At 38.2% G+C, this 18,315-nt stretch overlaps 1 protein-coding gene across 2 annotated transcripts in view; it reads left to right on the plus strand.

Annotated features, from left to right (window-relative positions):
- zcchc7 (zinc finger, CCHC domain containing 7) overlaps positions 1-18,315 on the plus strand; it is a 243,657-nt gene that overhangs the window by 23,690 nt on the left and 201,652 nt on the right. The gene's annotated exons all lie outside the window — the stretch shown is intronic.

Below are 18,315 nucleotides of genomic sequence, written 5' to 3' on the forward strand. Positions count from 1 at the left end.
TTTTGACCTGTTCCACCTGCGCACCACCGGTGTAGATGGGGTCGTGCGGTCCGCTACTCCTCCTGAAGTCAACAGCCAATTCCTTCGTCTTGCTGACATTGAGGGATAGGTTATTGTCTTCGCACCATGCCACCAGGTTCTTAATATATACAGCATATCAGAATGTATAATTGAATGCAAGCAATGTTTCTAATCATTTATACTAAGAATCCTACAAATCATATATGTCAAACTCAAGGCCCGCGGGCCAAATCCGGCCCGTGGTGGAATTATCTTTGGCCCGCGAGATAATATCTAATTACTATTAAAGCTGGCCCCAGTAATCGAAGCGCCTATGGCGTATGATATGGCTAATGCTGAGTTTATTCAGGTACCAGGTTTTCAGGGTTTTTAGTGTTTATTCGGTTTCCCTGGTTTATTTCCTGAATATCATTAATGAATAAATTTTTTTTCTATTAGAGCTGGCCTGCGGGTATATTGCATGCACCACTAATACTACAAATCCCACAATGCACTGCCAGTGCATTGCTCGTGCTTGCCTTACTCTCTCATCAGCATTCTTATGGCGCTAGTCATGTGTGGTCAACTTTCAGCTATCCCTCAGCCCAAAAATGGCTGAACGAAAGGTGGACTTTGAAAACAGGGGTTTTCAAGGCAGGTGGGAGGCAGAGTATATGTTCGCAGATATAAAGGGCAAACCTGTTTGTCTTGTGTGCGGAGACGGTGTGGCTGTAATTAAAGAATATAACGTAAGACGACACTATGAAACGAAACACCACGACAAATACAAGCATCTGGACAAGAAACAGAAGCCCGCGATGTGCGGTCAAAAGAGTGGATTGGTGGGCAGGACCCGGGAGAAGATGCGGGAGAAAAACGGCGCAGGTGAGCTGACAGCTTATCACTACATCATACACCAGGAATCGTTGTGTGGCAAAGCCTTGAAAATGGAACATATAATGAGCACCATAACACGAGCAGTTAACTTCATAAGAGCCAAAGGTTTAAATCACCGTGAGTTCAAGTCGTTTCTGGAGGAGTTGGGTTCAGAATATAATGATTTGTCCTATCACACAGAGGTGCGATGGTTAAGCCAAGGAAAAGTGCTGAAAAGATGTTTCAAGTTGCGTGAGGAGATCTGTCAGTTCATGGAAAGCAAAGGGAAAGACACAACAGAGCTCCGGGATAAAAAGTTGCTTTGTGAAATGGCGTTTCTGTGTGACATCACGAGCCATCTCAATGCGCTCAACCTGCAGCTTCAGGGGCGGGGTCGTGTGATCACAGACATGTACGCTGCAGTGAGGGCTTTTAAAAACAAGCTGCGCCTGTGGGAGAAGCAGATGCAGAAAGAAAACTTGAGCCATTTTCCGTGTTGCCAAACTATGAAAGAGCAGGTTTCTACCGCAGTGTTCCCACATGCAAAGTTTGCTGAAAAACTTAGCATACTTGGTGCCGACTTCACACGGCGATCTGCCGACTTTGAAGCCCAAAAAAGCAGGTTTGAACTGCTCAGTAATCCATTTGCAGCTGACGTGGAAAGCACACCAACCAACATACAAATGGAGCTGATTGAACTCCAATGTGGTGACACACTCAAGGCAAAGTATGACTCGGTGGGCGCTGCACAGTTTCTACGTTTCATTCCCGACACCATGCCCCAGCTGCTTACCCAAGCTGCTCAAATGCTCTCTATGTTTGGCAGCACATATCTGTGTGAACAACTGTTCTCTTTGATGAAGATAAACAAAACATCACACAGGAGTCGTCTTTCTGATGAACACCTTCACTCATTTCTGAGAATTTCCTCAGCTCAGAGCCTGACTCCAAACATTGATGAACTTGCATCCAAGATGAGATGCCAAGTATCTGGCTTAGACTAGTGTGAATCACAGAGTGTTGGCCTGTGGAAAAATGTTTTCATTAGAAATTACTCTGGAAAAGCTGCAGATAAAGCCATAAGAAATAAATGCAACTGATTTTTTATTTATTTAATGTTCAATGTTGTAGGCAATAACCTAAGCTTTGTTAGTTCCAGGTTAATATGTGCAATAAATTCATTTCAATAAGTTTTGCAATAAACGCCGAACCAGTCCAGCCCTCGACTTGTACCGATTTTTTTAATTTTGGCCCACTGTGTATTTGAGTTTGACTCCCCTGCTACAAATCAACAGTTGAAATTGCCAGAGGAAAGATTTTCTGCTGGTGAGAATTCAAAAGTAGGCATTGATTTTTATGATGATAAACTAAATATAATAATGAAACCATTTCTAAATTCCACATCAGTAACCACAGGAAATGTAAAAAGTAAAAATGTACACTACTATTAACATGTTAATTGAGATAATCAGTGGAGTATGTTTAAAAACATTATTTTTAAGGTCATTTTGTTAAGTTGGACTAGATGTAGAAATGCTGCAATAAACCAAAATATGTGGATATAAGTAGAATGTCTTGAAATAGTCAACTGTAGCTCAGTTCAGTGATACCATTCTTGGTTTGGATCATGCCTCATTCAAGGACTTGAGTATAAAACAGTAAACCAAAATATTACAGATTCTGTAATTGTGAAAATAGGAATTGATGAATGTACTCAGTAGTTCTGTGCTTGACCATTCTGCTGTCCATTCTCTATTCACTTAGCAGATCTGAGTGGTGGTTTCATAAAGTATATTCGTAGGGGGTGAGGGTAGAAATCAAAGGCAGCAGGAACTGAAACATAGCCTTGCTTCATTTTAATATCAGCATAGATGAAGGGTCTTGACCCGAAAAGTCAATTCTTCATTTCCCTGTACAAATACTGCCTGACTTGCTCAGTTTCTCCAGCCATTTGTTTTATTTTCTTGCTCTGGATTCCAGTATCTGTAGTCTGTTGTGTCTCCCTGTCCTTCCTGTTGTATGACAACTAGAATGGTACAGTCGGCCCTCCTCATCCTCGGGAGATTGGTACAGAGACACCCCCGCGGATACCAGAAATTGTGGATGCTCAAGTCCCTTATTTAACCTGAGTCAATGCGGTGGACTTTAGGACCCAGCGGCACCCCGGACTTTATTTAATATGTTCAGTGTGGTGGACATTAGGACCCGTCGCAGCTCTGAATCCGCAGTGTTTCTGTTCACGAAAATAGTGACGATCACGATTGAAAATGAGGTGGAAGTAATAAAGTGATCGGAAAGAGGTGAAACGCCATTGGTCATTGGAAAAGCGTTAGGCTACAGTCAGTCAATGATCGGAACAATTTTAATGGAGAATGTGAAAGGCCCTGCCCCAAGGAAAGCTGCAATTATTACTAAGCAACGCAGTGGTTTAATTATTGAAATACGTATGTTTCTTAAGTGTTTTATATGCATAGAAAGCTAAAATATGTACTATATACTAAGAAAAACGTTTGACTAACTGACACTAAATAATACCGGATGTACCTGTTCCGACTTCAAATCCGACTTAGTAGACAGACTCAGGAATGGAGCTCATTCATAACCCAGGGACTGCCTGTACTTTTAAGTCATTTCTGGATTACTTATATTATCTAATTCAATGTAAATACTATGTAAATAGTTGTTATACTGTATTGTTTAGGGAATAATGACAAGAAAAGTTGTCTGTACATGCTCAAACAATGAGTGCTGGAGAGAGAACTTCCGGGTTTTCCCGATCCACGGTTGGTTGAATCCACACATGCAGAATCCACGGATAAGGAGGGCTGACTGTATGCAGTACTCCAGTTGTGGCCAAATCAGTGTTTCGTAACATTGTGCTCATGTATTCTGTGCCCTGACTAATGATGGCAAGCACGCTGTATTTCACCTTGTCTGTCTGCATTGACATTATTGTATGAAGGTTCCTCTGTTCCTTGATACTCTTGGGGATCCTACCAATTATCAATATCTTAACCTTATTAGTTTTCCATATACGTATCACCTTCAACTTGTCAAGTTGTTTTATCTGTTGTTGCTCTGTCTTTCTTCCTAATTTATCAATATCGTCCTGCAGCCTAAGATCACCTTCCTCAGTATCAACACCAAATTTTGTATCATATGTGAACTGTTAGGAAATGAAACAGAAAGTCCACTATGCAAAGGGATGGGAACATAATCATGATGTTATGGAGAAGAAGAGTTAATGGGTGTGCCAATGCCTATCAAATGCTTTCATTCTATATTCCAACTGATCTGAAGAACACATTGGTGTACTGTCATGATGTAGAGTGCTGTGTAGAAGCACCACATTTCACGATGTAGAGTGCAGTCTATCTGCCAGATATTCCAATGCATTTAGTATTTGCTTCTGTATACATTATTATTCTGCAGCTTGGTCCATCAGAATGGCTCAGAAATACAGAAGGGAGGACAAATAACCAGAGTTCTGAAGTTAGTTTCAGGCAATGTTGCTGAGTATCTGGAAGGGCATAATCCACAGTGTATTTTGTGATAATTATCATACTTCAATGACAATTAGAATAGTTTGAGAAAAGTAATTGATGGCGTAGGGTTGGATGACGTAAACAGTTGGTGGTGTTGCTGATGTTAAGGAGCATAGTCTTAAGCTACAGGATATTGAGGAGTGTTTAAGATGGGAGACGGAATTTAATCCTAGTAATATCAGGTGGTTATCTAGCTGGTGGTGTAGTGCCATCAACTCTGGGTTGTTCTGGGTTCGAATCCAGCCCGCTCCTTGCATGCTTTCCATCCATGCTGGGTTGAGCATCAAGCTAGCAACTCATTCTCATTAAAAACAGACAAAATACTGCCCAAAGTTGCCGCCCGATGCACCACAAAGTGCGTGGAGGAATAACAAGTATAAGGTGGAACCCTTTGGGACGAGTAATAAGGGTAGCACATACACTGTGAATAGTAGGGCAATAGAAACATTCCTATTTGATAAGTGTATCTGCATGTCAGCTTTAATGATTTACTGTCTATACAAGGACACTTGGGTCTGTATGAACATCAATGCTTTTTAATCACCCACTATTTAAAAGAATTCTTGGATGACATATCATTTTGCCAAGTTGTCTTATATTTGTTGGGTCTTAGCCCATTAATTTAGCTTCTCTTAATGCTTATTTGAAGCTTCTCAGTATCCTCTTTACACTGTCATCCATCTTTGTATTATCTGAAAACTTGAATATATATGATTTGTTCCCCTCATCCAATTTGGGCATGCAAAAGTGAATAAGGTGTAATGAACCTTTTGTAATAAACTATTTAATTTTTGCAATTTTGTACTCAGTTCTGGAAACTACATTATAGGAAGGGTATTGACTGTGATGAAAAAGTGGAAACTATTACCAGAAAGGGATTGGGATGAAGAAGTTAAGTTCTATAGAGATATTTTAATGAAACTTTAATTATGGGATGACAAATCCTTGACTTAAGAAATAGTAAGGACCACTTGCAGATGGCCTAGTTATAGTCTTCTGTAGATCTTTAGATTCAATAGCCGTTTCAAATATGTTGCTCCACTATTTAAGAAGAGAAAAGAAGAAAACCAGGTTATTGCAAAGTAATTTAGACCATAAGACAGAAGAGCAGAATTAGGACTTTAGGCCCAAAGAGTCTGCTTTGCCAATTCATCATGGCTGATCCATTTCCCTCTCAACCCCATTCTCTTGCTTTCTCTCCATAAAATTTCATGCCCTAATCAAGAACCTGTCGAACTCTGCCTTAATTACACTCAATGATCTGGCCTTCACAGCAGACCGTGGCAGTGAATCCACAGATTCACTGCCCTCTGGCTAAAGAAATTCCTCTTCAGGGTTAAAAGTTGGAGTGAGTCATGGTTTTCAAGGGATATTGGAAACTTGGTTAGGAAAAAGAGATATTTACAATAAATATAGGCAGCATGGAGTAAATGAATATAAAGGAATATAAAGAATGTAAGAAAAATCTTAAGAAAGAAATTAGAAAAGCTAAAAGAAGATACGAGGTTGCTTTGGCAAGTAAGGTGAAAATAAATCCAAAGGGTTTCTACAGTTATATTAATAGCAAAAGGATAATGAGGGATAAAATTGATCCCTTGGAGAATCAGAGCTGACAGCTATGTGTGGAGCCGAAAGAGATGGGGGAGATTTTGAACAATTTCTTTTCTTTGGTATTGACTAGGGAGAAGGATATTGAATTGTGTAAGGTAACAAGTAGGGAAGTTATGGAAACTATGATGATTAAAGAGGAGGAAGTACCGGCGCTTCTAAGGAATATAAAAGTGGATAAATCTCCGGGCCCTTGAGGGAGGTTAGTGTAGAAATAGCAGGGGCTCAAACAGAAATATTTCAAATGTCATTAAAAACGGGGATGGTGCCGGAGGATTGGCGTATTGCTTATGTGGTTCCATTGTTTAAAAAGGGTTCTAAGAGTAAACCTGGCAATTACAGGCCTGTCAGTTTGACGTCAGTGGTGGGTAAATTAATGGAAAGTATTCTTAGAGATGGTATATATAATTATCTGGATAGACAGGGTCTGATTAGGAACAGTCAGCATGGATTTGTGGAGGAGTCTAGGACCAGAGGGCCCAGCCACAGAATAGAGACATGTCCACTTAGAATGGAGATACAACCATATAACAATTACAGCTCGGAAACAGGCCATCTCAGCCCTTACAGACTGTGCCAAACACTTACTCTCACCTTGTCCCACTGGCCCGCACTCATCCCATAACCCTCCATTCCTTTCCTGTCCATATACCTAACCAATTTTACTTTAGATGACAATACCGAATCTGCCTCCACACAACTACCACTCTCACAGTAAAGAAATTCCCCCTCGTGTTACCCTTAAACTTTTGCCCCCTAACTCTCAACTCATGTCCTCTTGCTTGCATCTCCCCTACTCTCAACAGAAAAAGCCTATCCATGTCAACTCTATCTATCCCCCTCATAATTTTAAATACTTCTATCAAGTCCCCCCTCAACCTTCTACACTCCAAAGAATAAAGACCTAACTTGTTCAACCTTTCTCTGTAACTTAGGTGCCAGTATGGTGGTGAGGGAGGAAGTGTTACATCTATTGTGAAGGCAGGGGATACTGTCAGGGGTAAGGGAAGGTTGGGTGAGGAACAATGAGTGAACCAGGAAGTCATGGAAAGAGTGATCTCTGTGTAAGGCAGAAAGGGGTGGGGAGGAGAAGATGTGGGATTTTATTGCAGCTAGCAGAAATGTGAAAGAATGATTGCCAGATATGGGGACTCATCGGGTGAAAACTAAGGACCAGGGGACCTTTGGGAGGAGATTGAGTGAGAGTAGAAGTACAAAAAAGGCAGGAGATGTGAGATTGGGCAGTATTGACGACAGCAGAAAGGAAGCCATACTTCTTGAAATAGTACATTCCAGGTTCCCCAAAATGGAAAACCTCATCTTGAGAGCAAATGTGGTGAACCAAATAAACTAGGAGAAAGAATGACGGACGTATGTGTTGGGGAGCACTTTGGGTCCAGTGATCACAATATCATTAGTTTCAATATAATTATGGAGAAGGATAGGACTGGACCCAGGGTTGAGATTTTTGAGTGGAGAAAGGCTAACTTTGAGGAGATGCGAAAGGACTTAGAAGGAGTGGATTGTGACGGGTGTAATAGAGAAATGGAGGTAATTTAAAGGTAAAATTTTGAGGGTACAGAATCTTTATGTTCCTGTTAGGTTGAAAGGAAAGGTTAAAAGTTTGAGAGCGCCATGGTTTTCAAGGGATATTGGAAACATGGTTAGGAAAAAGAGAGATAGCTACAATAAATATAGGCAGCATGGAGTAAATGAGGTGCTCGAGGAATATAAAGAATGTAAAAAGAATCTTAAGAAAGAAATTAGAAAAGCTAAAAGAAGATACGAGGTTGCTTTGGCAAGTAAGGTGAAAATAAATCCAAAGGGTTTCTACAGTTATATTAATAGCAAAAGGATAGTGAGGGATAAAATTGGTCCCTTAGAGAATCAGAGTGGATAGAATAATGAGGGGGATAGATTGAGTTGACGTGGATAGGCTTTTACTGTTGAGAGTAGGGGAGATTCAAACGAGGACATGATTTGAGAGTTAGGGGGCAAAAGTTTAAGGGTAGCACGAGGGGGAATTTCTTTACTCAGAGAGTGGTAGCTGTGTGGAATGAGCTTCTAGTAGAAGTGTTGGAGGCAGGTTTGGTATTGTAATTTAAAGTAAAATTGGATAGGTATATGGACAGGAAAGGAATGGAGGGTTCTGGGCTGAGTGCGGGTCACTGGGACTAGGTGAGTGTAAGTGTTGGCACAGACTAGAAGGGCCGAGATGGCCTGTTTCCATGCAGTAATTGTTATATGGTTATATGGACGTCCTTGCAAAAGACAAGCTAGGAAAGTTTCTCTCCTGAGATGGAGACCGAGATCTAGAAAAAAGAGAGGTATCAGAAATGATCCACATTAATTGGAGAGTAGGGTGGAAGTTGATGGCAATTGATGAGTTCTGCACAGGTACAAGAGGCAGTACGAATGTAGTCATCAATGTAATGGAGAAAGTGTTGGGGAGTAGTACCACAGAAGGTTTGGAATAGGGACTGTTTCACTTAGCCAACAGAAAGGCAGGTGTAGCTGGGGCCCATTTGAGTGCTTGTTGTGACTGTGATTGAAATTACTGGAGAGACATTGAAGCAGGTGATTCAATATAATTTCAATGGTTACAATGACATTGTTTACTTTCCTACACTTAGGGTTGACAAATGATTCCTTTGAGATATTTATTTACAATGGAAGTGCATTGTAATTGATAAGACACCTCTGAAGGTTCAAACTTTGCTGAGGGAAACCAAAACTTGACGACAGAGAACTAATGGTCTGGTGCTCGCAGAGTGGGTGCTCCCGGTTTGGCCTCCTGTATATTGATGAGACCCAATATAGATTGGGAGACTGCTTCACCGAGCACCAAGGCTCCATCTGCCAAAAGAAGCCAGATCTCCTAATGGCCACCAATTTTAATTCCTCTTCCCATTTCCACTCCAAGTTGTCAATCCACGACGTCCTCTACTGTTGCAATGGGGATATACTCAGGTTGGAGGAACAACACCTTATATTCTGTCTGGGTAGCCTCCAACCTGATGGCATACACATCAGTTTCTAGAACTTTGATAATCACCCCCCCTTCACCATTCCCCATCCCCTTTTTCCTCTCTCACCTTATCCCCTTGCCGGCCCATCGCCTCTCTGTGGTGCTCCTCAACCCCTTTTCTTTCTTCTGTGGTCTTCTGTCCTCTCCTATGAGATCCCCCCTTCTCCAGCCCTAAATCTCTTTCACCAATCAACTTCCCAGCTCTTTACTTCACTCCTTCCCCTCTAGGTTTCACTTATTATCTTGTGTTTCTCCTTCCCCTCCCCCCACCTTTAAAATCTAATCCTTATATTTTTTTCTCCAGTCCTCCTGAAGGGTCTCGGCCCGAAATGTGGACTGTGCTCTTTTTCCATCGATGCTGTTGAATTCCTCCAGCATTTGGAGCTAAGTGATAGTACCAGAACTTGTTTACAAAGGTGCAAATTATTTAAACCCTACTCAGACCCTGGATTGATGTATAGCTGGGACACAGCCCCATTGCTTTAACATTTGGCTGATGCATATGCAAGCATCTAATGGTTACCATTTTGCAAACCATACCTTTTGTCTGTGCTACACAGAGAGTATTGTTTATTTGCAAAGATGTGCTTTTAACTTCAATTCAGTGCTTGCAATTTACATTAAGAACTAAAGACTGGTTCTTGCTTGAATTAGCATCTGCTATATTTACATAATTCTAGAATACTCACTAACATAGCCTCTGATTTGTAGAAAGTGAGACGAGTCAGAAAGAAAGTTAATTAAGGTAAGATCAAGTTCTGTGGGCAGCTGAGAGTGTTGGTGGAGGAGAGTATATTTTAAATTGCAGGTGCAGGAAATCTGAAAATAAAACAAAATGTGCTAGATCTGCTAACTCTTCCTAGCATCTATGGAAAGAGAAATGATGAGCATTTCAGATCCTTTGTCAGCATAGGGAAAGAGAAAACATTAGTTGTCAGTAGCAGAGAAAGTGGATGGAGATGGGTAGAACAAAAAGAATAGCTCTCATAGGGTAACCTTAAATGACTAAGTTGCTTTGTCTGTGTTACAAGTTCTAATAAGGCTCTGGGATGTGCCCACCAGGGCAGGCTGTGTTCACTGATGGAGTGGGATGGGGTTGTGGTTGGAAATAAGCCAAAATGAAGATGGCAGAAATGGCCAGTTTTGATAAACTGTACATACACACATCAAAGTAAAATGGACTTCTAATTACTGTATTATCATTTGATGTCTTTCTGTCAAAAATATTCCACTTGTTTTGCCATCCTTCCCCATCATCTCTGCCACTGAAAACTGACTTGCTCCCTGTTTTTCCAGTTTTAATGAAGGGTCCTGGATATTAAATATTAACTGTTTCTCTGTCCACAGATGCTGTCTGGCTTGCTGAATGTTTCGATCATTTTCTGATTTTGCAATAAGTAAAGCTACCGTGTTTCATTGTATGATTACTCATGGTTGTAAATGTTGGTGTTTGTCATTTTATTGCCTGAAAGATGTTGCTACTGAAAATTGTCTTTTCAAAAATGCAGAATATTAATTGGAAAGTCTTAAAATTAATATCACTTTTTTACTTGATTTACTCTTCTCTTAAAGCAAAAAGTAAAATATGATTTTATGTTGAATCATGTTTGTATCCTGGTAAATTTTTAGACAAAGTAATCCCTTGGCTTCCTGTTTAACACAATTTCCAAATCCCCTGAAGAGGGCGCCACTTTGTTTTAGATAGCTAATGACTCCAGGTTGTCACTCAAATGCCCACCAAAGTCTGGATACAAGTACACTGTTCTTTGCTGCTGACAACAAAATTCTGGCCTTCCCTATTTTAAAAATTCATATGCTTTGATGTAGAGCATTGCAATTAATTGCTTTAATCATCATTGTACCAAATTCTGTAAGAAGTTAATTTTTAGAGGTAATAAATTTGCATGCCACCAGGAGGGAGAAGTCTAAGGCTAAATTTGAAGCTGCAACAGTACTTGTAACAAAATATATTCAGCTATCAACTACTCTATAGAGTAAAGTAAAATAGTTTTAGTTGGACTGCCAAAACTCTAAAACAAAATGAACAAATTGGACTGGTACATTGGGGGTCATATTTTTTTGAAACATGACTAAGCATCTCAGTTTCCTATAGTTAAAAGTGCATCCATTTGGTCCTTTTAGTAATGGTTGCAGAATGGTTGTTCTTTCTGTGCTTATCCAGGTCAAAATTGTTACTAACCACAAATACAACTTTTTTGAATTTCCAGAATGCGATCAAACTTTTCTAAATCAAAAGTAAGTGAATCCAAGTAAATGTGAATCAGTCTTTAGCCTACTAAATAGCCTACTAAATCTTCTTGAATAAGATTGCATATTGTGTGCTAATTCATGCTTAGTGCTGGGTATTTGTAGTGGTTACTTGAAAACAAACCAAAACCACTGAGAGACTCGGCCAGGATACTTAACACTGTATGACATGCTTCTAAATAACGAATTTCTATATTGAAAAAGATAGGTTCAATCCTTTATTACAAAGCCAACAAAGACGAATGATCTTGTGGTGATTTAAAATGAAACTAATGAAGATAAATTAGCGATATAACAGTCTAACTTGCTGACTGATAACAATATTAGTGTTTGGATAGTGTAACCAAATGTTCTAACATTGTTCCAATTAGCAATCTAGTTAGCAAAATAACAAAGTTAGTGTAACTGGTAAGTGTATTTAAGTGGTCAACATAAAAAATATAATTTCCCGTAGCTCACACCCTTTGCCTAACAACCAGATTTCTATAATAAACGTGCCACAAAATACAATACAGACAGAAAATAGAAGAACTAGAATCTGGATCAAGTTTATTGTCATTGCCATTAGTCATGAAATGTGTTGTTTTGTGGCAGCAAGACTGTGCAGGCATAACAAATTACTATCAAGTTAAAGTTTTTTTTAAAGTACAAGAGAGGAATAGCATGGACCATTCAAGATCTGATGGCAGAGGGTGTGAAGCTGTTCCTAAAATGTTAAGTATGTGTCTTGTACTGCATTTTGAGTGCTAATTCACATTGAGTTGTGTATAGCTGAAGCAAGGCAACATAGCATCCTTGTACATTGAGTTCACTCTTCTGGTTGGCCCTTCAAAAGTAACAAATGACTTACCTTATGCAATCTTCTGAGTGGTTTGACTATACAGCCACCTGAACTTAAGTGGCTGGCACTAAGCATCACCATAGGCTTGATACCCAATCCTCTTCAACCTTTTTCATTTCTTCAAATGTGTACAGCTGGGACACTTTGTTCTTTTGCATTCAAAGATAATAATACAAATCGTAGTCCTGGTGCTACAAATTCTGAAAGGTATATGGAAAATATGCTCTCTGTTTAAAAAAAAATCTACTATAAATCAAGGAGAGTTTGAAAATAAAGATTGCAAATTATTTTGCATGTTCTGAGCTGACAATAATACATCGCAAAATTCAGTGGAAGTTGGATTCCTTCACTAAAACAAGGAGAATATGGAAGTTTTTGCACTGTTACATGAAATGTCCAAACAATGTTAGCGATTTTTTTTTCCATAAATAGTGATTTGTAATGTACAGCACCCAGATATTTTCTGTTTGGAAAACAAAACAACTATCACCTAATTGATCTACAAACAATGAATAACAGAGTAATGAAAGGTATCATCAACAGTTCTGCATTAGATTATTGCTGAATTTTGTTCCGTGAGATGAATTTCAATTTGGGTTTCTCCAGGATGAATTGACTTAAGCAATCATTACAATCTTGGTCTAAGTGTTGAATTCATAAACTGAAGTGAAAGTGATAGTCCTCTATAGCAAGGCTGTATTATACCATATAGTGTCAAGAAGCCCAATAAAAAGTTAGTGAGGACTCAAACTGAAAATGCTCTGATAGTCAAAGTCTTACCTAGATTCTGGATGGTGTTACTGAATCATAGCCTCACAACATTTCTGCAAGGATTGCTTAGAGTTGTGTCATGGATCAAATCATTGAATGAGGTAAGAACTGGAAACATTTACTGATATACAATTGTTTTTGCAGTTCCTTGCAGCAAGAGTTTGCCCGGCACTTAAGCAAGGTTTGAAAGATATAAAATAATTTTGTGCTGCATGAGTGCTTGTCAGTGAAATCTCCAACAAGATTAGTTAACTCTAACAACACACACAAAATGCTGGTGGAACACGGCAGGCCAGGCAGCATCTATAAGGAGAAGCACTGTCGACGTCTCGGGCCGAGACCCTTTGTCAGAACGTCAACCACCAGCACTTTGTGTGTGTTGTTTGAATTTCCAGCATCTGCAGATTTCCTCGTGTTTGTTATTCAATTTCATTGCCATCATTGAATCACCACATTTAAATAATTATGTGGCTGGCCCAGTTGAGTTTCTGGTCACTGAGAACTACCAGGTTGGGTTTATTTTCGGGCAAGCGACTTCCTGCCTTCCTAATGCCTTTCCATGATTTAAAAGGCACAAGTTATGGGATGGAATGCTCTCCTTCTGTTGGATATGTCCAACTCTAGCAGTACCAAGTAAGCTCAGTTATATGGAAGAAAGATAATGTATCTTTCTTAACACTCTGCTTGATAAAACCTGTTTAAAAACTACTCCTATTCCTGTGACCTCAACCTCTTTGACTGTCATCACTTGCAGGAATTCTTCAGTTGCACACATTGTGAAATATGGGAATGTATTGCTTACTCTTTTTTTTGTTTTAAATTTCGGAGCTTCCAGGTTAAGATCATTTTGAGAGTACCTTGAATCCCAGCATGCTAGTAATTCAAGAACTGTAGATAATGGGCAATAAATGCTTCTTTGCCAGAGAGGAGCACAGGATAAGTAGATAGAATCTTTTTCCCAAGGTAAAAATGTCCAATAATGGAAAGCAAGTATTTTGGGTGAGGGAGGAAATGTTTTAAAGAGATGTGTGATACTGATGAAGGGTCTTGGCCTGAAATCTCAACTGTACTCTTTTTCCATAGATGTTGCCTGGCCTGCTGAGTTCCTCCAGCATATTGTGTGTGTTGCTTGGATTTCCAGCATCTGCAGATTTTCTCTTGTTTGTGTGTGGTGCAAGTTTTTAAAAAAATATACTTAAATAGTTTGAAAGTTGAGTTGAAAGTGCTGTATTTGTTTGAGGACTTAATAAATAACAAGAGTTGTAAAAGGATTTAATGATTTTGAAATTTAGAAGAGTTCTAAATTATCTTATTACTTTGATTTAATTTAAAAATTCTGAAGCAAATAAGCAGTTGTAATTTGATGTGTGCTCTATCAATAAAATTATATAGAGAATATACTGGATTCACTCTGAATGTGAATGATTTTGTAACACAATAGCAGAAAAAATAAGTCCAATTGTATCAATGCCAAAGGAAGGAACATTTCAGACGAGAACATTTTAATTTGCAGTATGTTAACACTGAAAAGTGTAATTTTATGTGGGCAAGTTCAAAAGATGTATTTATTTAATGTATCTTAAAGTGACTTGGCTTGCACTACAGCCTGAATTGTCAGTTAATTCAAATGTCACATTCGATTATGGGAAAAGGAAAACTGAAGGTGTCATTTAACAGCTGCACATTTGGGAAAATGTTTTCAACAAAATAACTTGTTCAAAGCCAAATTCAAGTGTGGCATAAGTGTGCTGTATGATTGAATTTTATTAAACAGCCTTTGATAAATTTAATCAGATATTTAAGGAACTGCTGGAGCATGTATGGATTATTTCTTCAGGACTTCCATGTGTATGACATGCATTCTAAGGGACATCACATCTTGTGTAACCTTTGAGTTTCTCTTGCCAGCAGACAGGATTTATTGAGTGGTTTATGGTGGTGGAGTCTGGGATACTGTTTGAAAGATAGGATTCTGTGAAGGTGGCTACGTTGAGCTTTTGCTTGAATTGTCTGTCCTAATTTGAAGCCAGTCATCATGTTCATATGGATGACTGCAAGGTAGATTAGGCTAGGAGCAACTATGCTGTGATTGGATGTGGTATGTAGTTCAAGATTGGGTCATCATCTGGTTTTATGTATTAGTGTGCTTCAGTTTTAAAAAAAACAATCTGAATGGCTTTGCTAAACTATTTCTGAGGGTACTTGGTATCAACCACATAGCTGTAGGTCTGGAATAGGATACACTAGATAAGTCCAACAGATTTCCTTGCCTAAAGGTTATTAATGAATTAGATGGAGTTTATGACATTTTGATAGTTTAATTGTCACCATTACTGCAACTAGCGGTTTTAAAATTCCAGATTATTTAATTAACTAAATTTAAATTCTCCAGCTGTTGTAGTGGGATTTGAGCTAATTTGAACTACCAGTTAGATTGTTTGAGATGCTGTTCATGTTCTGCTGAAAGGGTACACATGGGAACTGTTAACGTGTCTTGTCTCAATATTTATCCTGATTGGTGTGTTGGATGCTTATGGCATTTTATGTCGTGCTGCACTTTTGGTCCTCGCCTCTGTTCCTTTTCTGGTCATCACAGAAAAATGTGAGGTTTGTGGGGTGCTCTTATTGCAAAAAATGCCTCATTAAAAACATATATGCATGAGGATGTCCTTGTTTGACAAACAAAAGAGAAAATTAATTGGGTTTCTGTTTACAAAGTTGCTGATCAAAAGCCAGTTGAAATTCCTGTGCAAGAAAAATTAGACCATTTTATATGATTGCAAGCATCTAAATTTCTCCACACGAAAGCTGTCAACTTTCTAGAAAAGCTAACTTTCTTGGGGGATTTTGATCGGCTGGCCTAATATTGGGGAGGATAAAAGAAATAATTTGTTTTTAATCTGCATTTGTTTTTGAGCATTTCTTGAAGTCAACGAAGGTAAGAAAAAGCTTTACCACATAAGAATGAACTGAAACCTTTAATGATTATGTGAAGTTTTCTGCACCACATACAGTAGAGGTTGGAGCTCTGCTCTTGTACATTTCTGTCTATTACATGATATTAACTAGAGCAGAAATAAACAAAATAATTTGTTTGCAAATTTAACATGCATCTTAAATGATGGGAATGCAGGTAATCAGGTCTATTGCAAAGGACTTCTAAATGTTCTTTGTTTGGCTGATATATACAAAAGAGTAATTAAAGCAACTGAACAAAAGGAATTTCATTTTTAAAGTTTTTAAATAATTGTAAAATTGATAATGATTAATACTTTGAAGTCTCATTGGGATAATTATGCAAAGCTGAAGTATATTGGTGATTGTTCTTAGCTGTTGCATTAGTATAGCTATTAGAACATAGAACAATACAGCACAGGAACAGGCCATTCGGTCCACCATGTTGTACTGAACCAGCTAAAAAGCAACTAAAAATACCCAAACACTAATTCTTCTTACCTACACAATATCCATATCCCTCCATCTTCCTTACACCCATGTGCCCATCCAAACATGTCTTAAAAGCCTCTAAGGCAACACGAGTGAATCTGCAGATGCTGGAAAAAAATAAAAAACACAAATTGCTGGCAGAACTCAGCAGGCCAGACAGCATCTATGGGAGGAGGTAATGACGACGTTTCGGGCCATCACTACCTCCTCCCATAGATGCTGTCTGGCCTGCTGAGTTCTGCCAGCATTTTGTGTTTTCTAGAAGTCTCTAATGTAGTTTCCTCCACCACCATGCTCTGCTGGATGTCCTTGCACAAAAAAAGACTTTGAAATTCTGCTGTGTACATATCCAACACTTCTAAGTGCTTCCATGTGTAAAACAAAATAATTAAAAAAATTAAATCATTAAAAAGTAAGTTTAGAACTAAAATATGAATTATCTGAATTTGCAGAATCAAGGTCACATGCATATATTAGATTACAACAATATTTCTGTCTTCATAGATTAATTTTCTGATATAAAGATAAAAATTATTTCTGTCATAGTTCCTTTTAAAGTATAACTTGTGATCTATTATTGATTAATTGATTTAATAACTTTAGAATAAATTGAATAAAATATTGATTCAATATGTTTTGTATAAAGAGATTCCTGATGTATATTGTGGATTCCTCTTTTTCACTTATTTATTAAGTACTTTTAAAGTGTAGATATTTCATGGACTACTATGAAATGAGTATGTGGTAATAATGTTCATATTTTCATTGCAAACACCAATTTTGTAACCTCAAGCATTGACGATTTTACTTAGTTCATCTACATATTAGCATATAGCAAAGTATTCTCTACAGTGCAAGTAAACAAAAAGACATTGGCTAATTTTTAAAAATTAATAGATCTTTGAAACAAGTAATTTTTCTTCTGATCAGTATTCAGCCTACTGTTATTCTGCTGCTGTATAATACCATGACTAACTAGAATGGACATGTTGGCTTATTTTGATTGTTTTTCAGCAAGTGTATATTTCAGTATTTGATCCAGAGTGTTTTCACATGTTGCATTGGGATATACAATTCTTTTTCTTTGTTCTGTCTTTTTTTTGTTGTTTGAGCAGTTTTAAATTAATTAAAGTTTGCAAGTATTGCTGCATCTATCCATGTTTAAAAATCTGTTCACTGAAGAATTTGCTCTCCACAAGGCAAATTGTATGTTGTGAGTTTCATTCTCAAATGCTAGGGGGAGTGTACAAAAAGTGACTAATATTCTCTGGCTTTGTATAATTTGTGCCTCCTGCTGTCTGATTGTTATTAGGGCATGGAGAATTGAACAGTCCAGACTAGCCCCACCCCCTGATTGAAAAAACGATACTTAGCAACAAGAGGTGCAATGAAGGTTAACATGGAAAAGAGCATAATCAATGCAAAATATTTTAGAATGCACCACTGTGAACTTAGAATAAAGAATTTCACTTCAGTGCATGTTCACATCACTGGTTAGTTACTTTATCATTTAGATCAAGTAATATTTTGATATCTGTAATCTTGTTATTCACCAAAGGGATAATTACTTAACTTTCAATGCGATCTGAGGTTGACTAAATTGCATTGATTACATCACAGCAAATAACTTTTTTCAGTGAAGATAACATCACACAATAATTGGATAAATTATTCTGGCTGTTAATAACAACATGGGTCCTCTGGCAGCTTGCTGAAAGGTAAAAATCAAACACCTTTGCTTTTAAGTATATTTGTTTTTAAATCTAGAATCATAGACTCCCTGGGAACGACTTCAAGGCTTCCTGTCATGTTTCAATTTATCATGTACGCAATTAGATATAACTATTCAATAATCAACACGGAGTATCACATGGGGCGCAAAACCTTGATTGCAGGAATATAGATGGTTTGACAATGCGCAAATAGTTTGT

The sequence above is a fragment of the Hypanus sabinus genome, chromosome 5 (assembly GCF_030144855.1).
Source record: "Hypanus sabinus isolate sHypSab1 chromosome 5, sHypSab1.hap1, whole genome shotgun sequence".
NCBI lineage: Eukaryota > Metazoa > Chordata > Chondrichthyes > Myliobatiformes > Dasyatidae > Hypanus > Hypanus sabinus.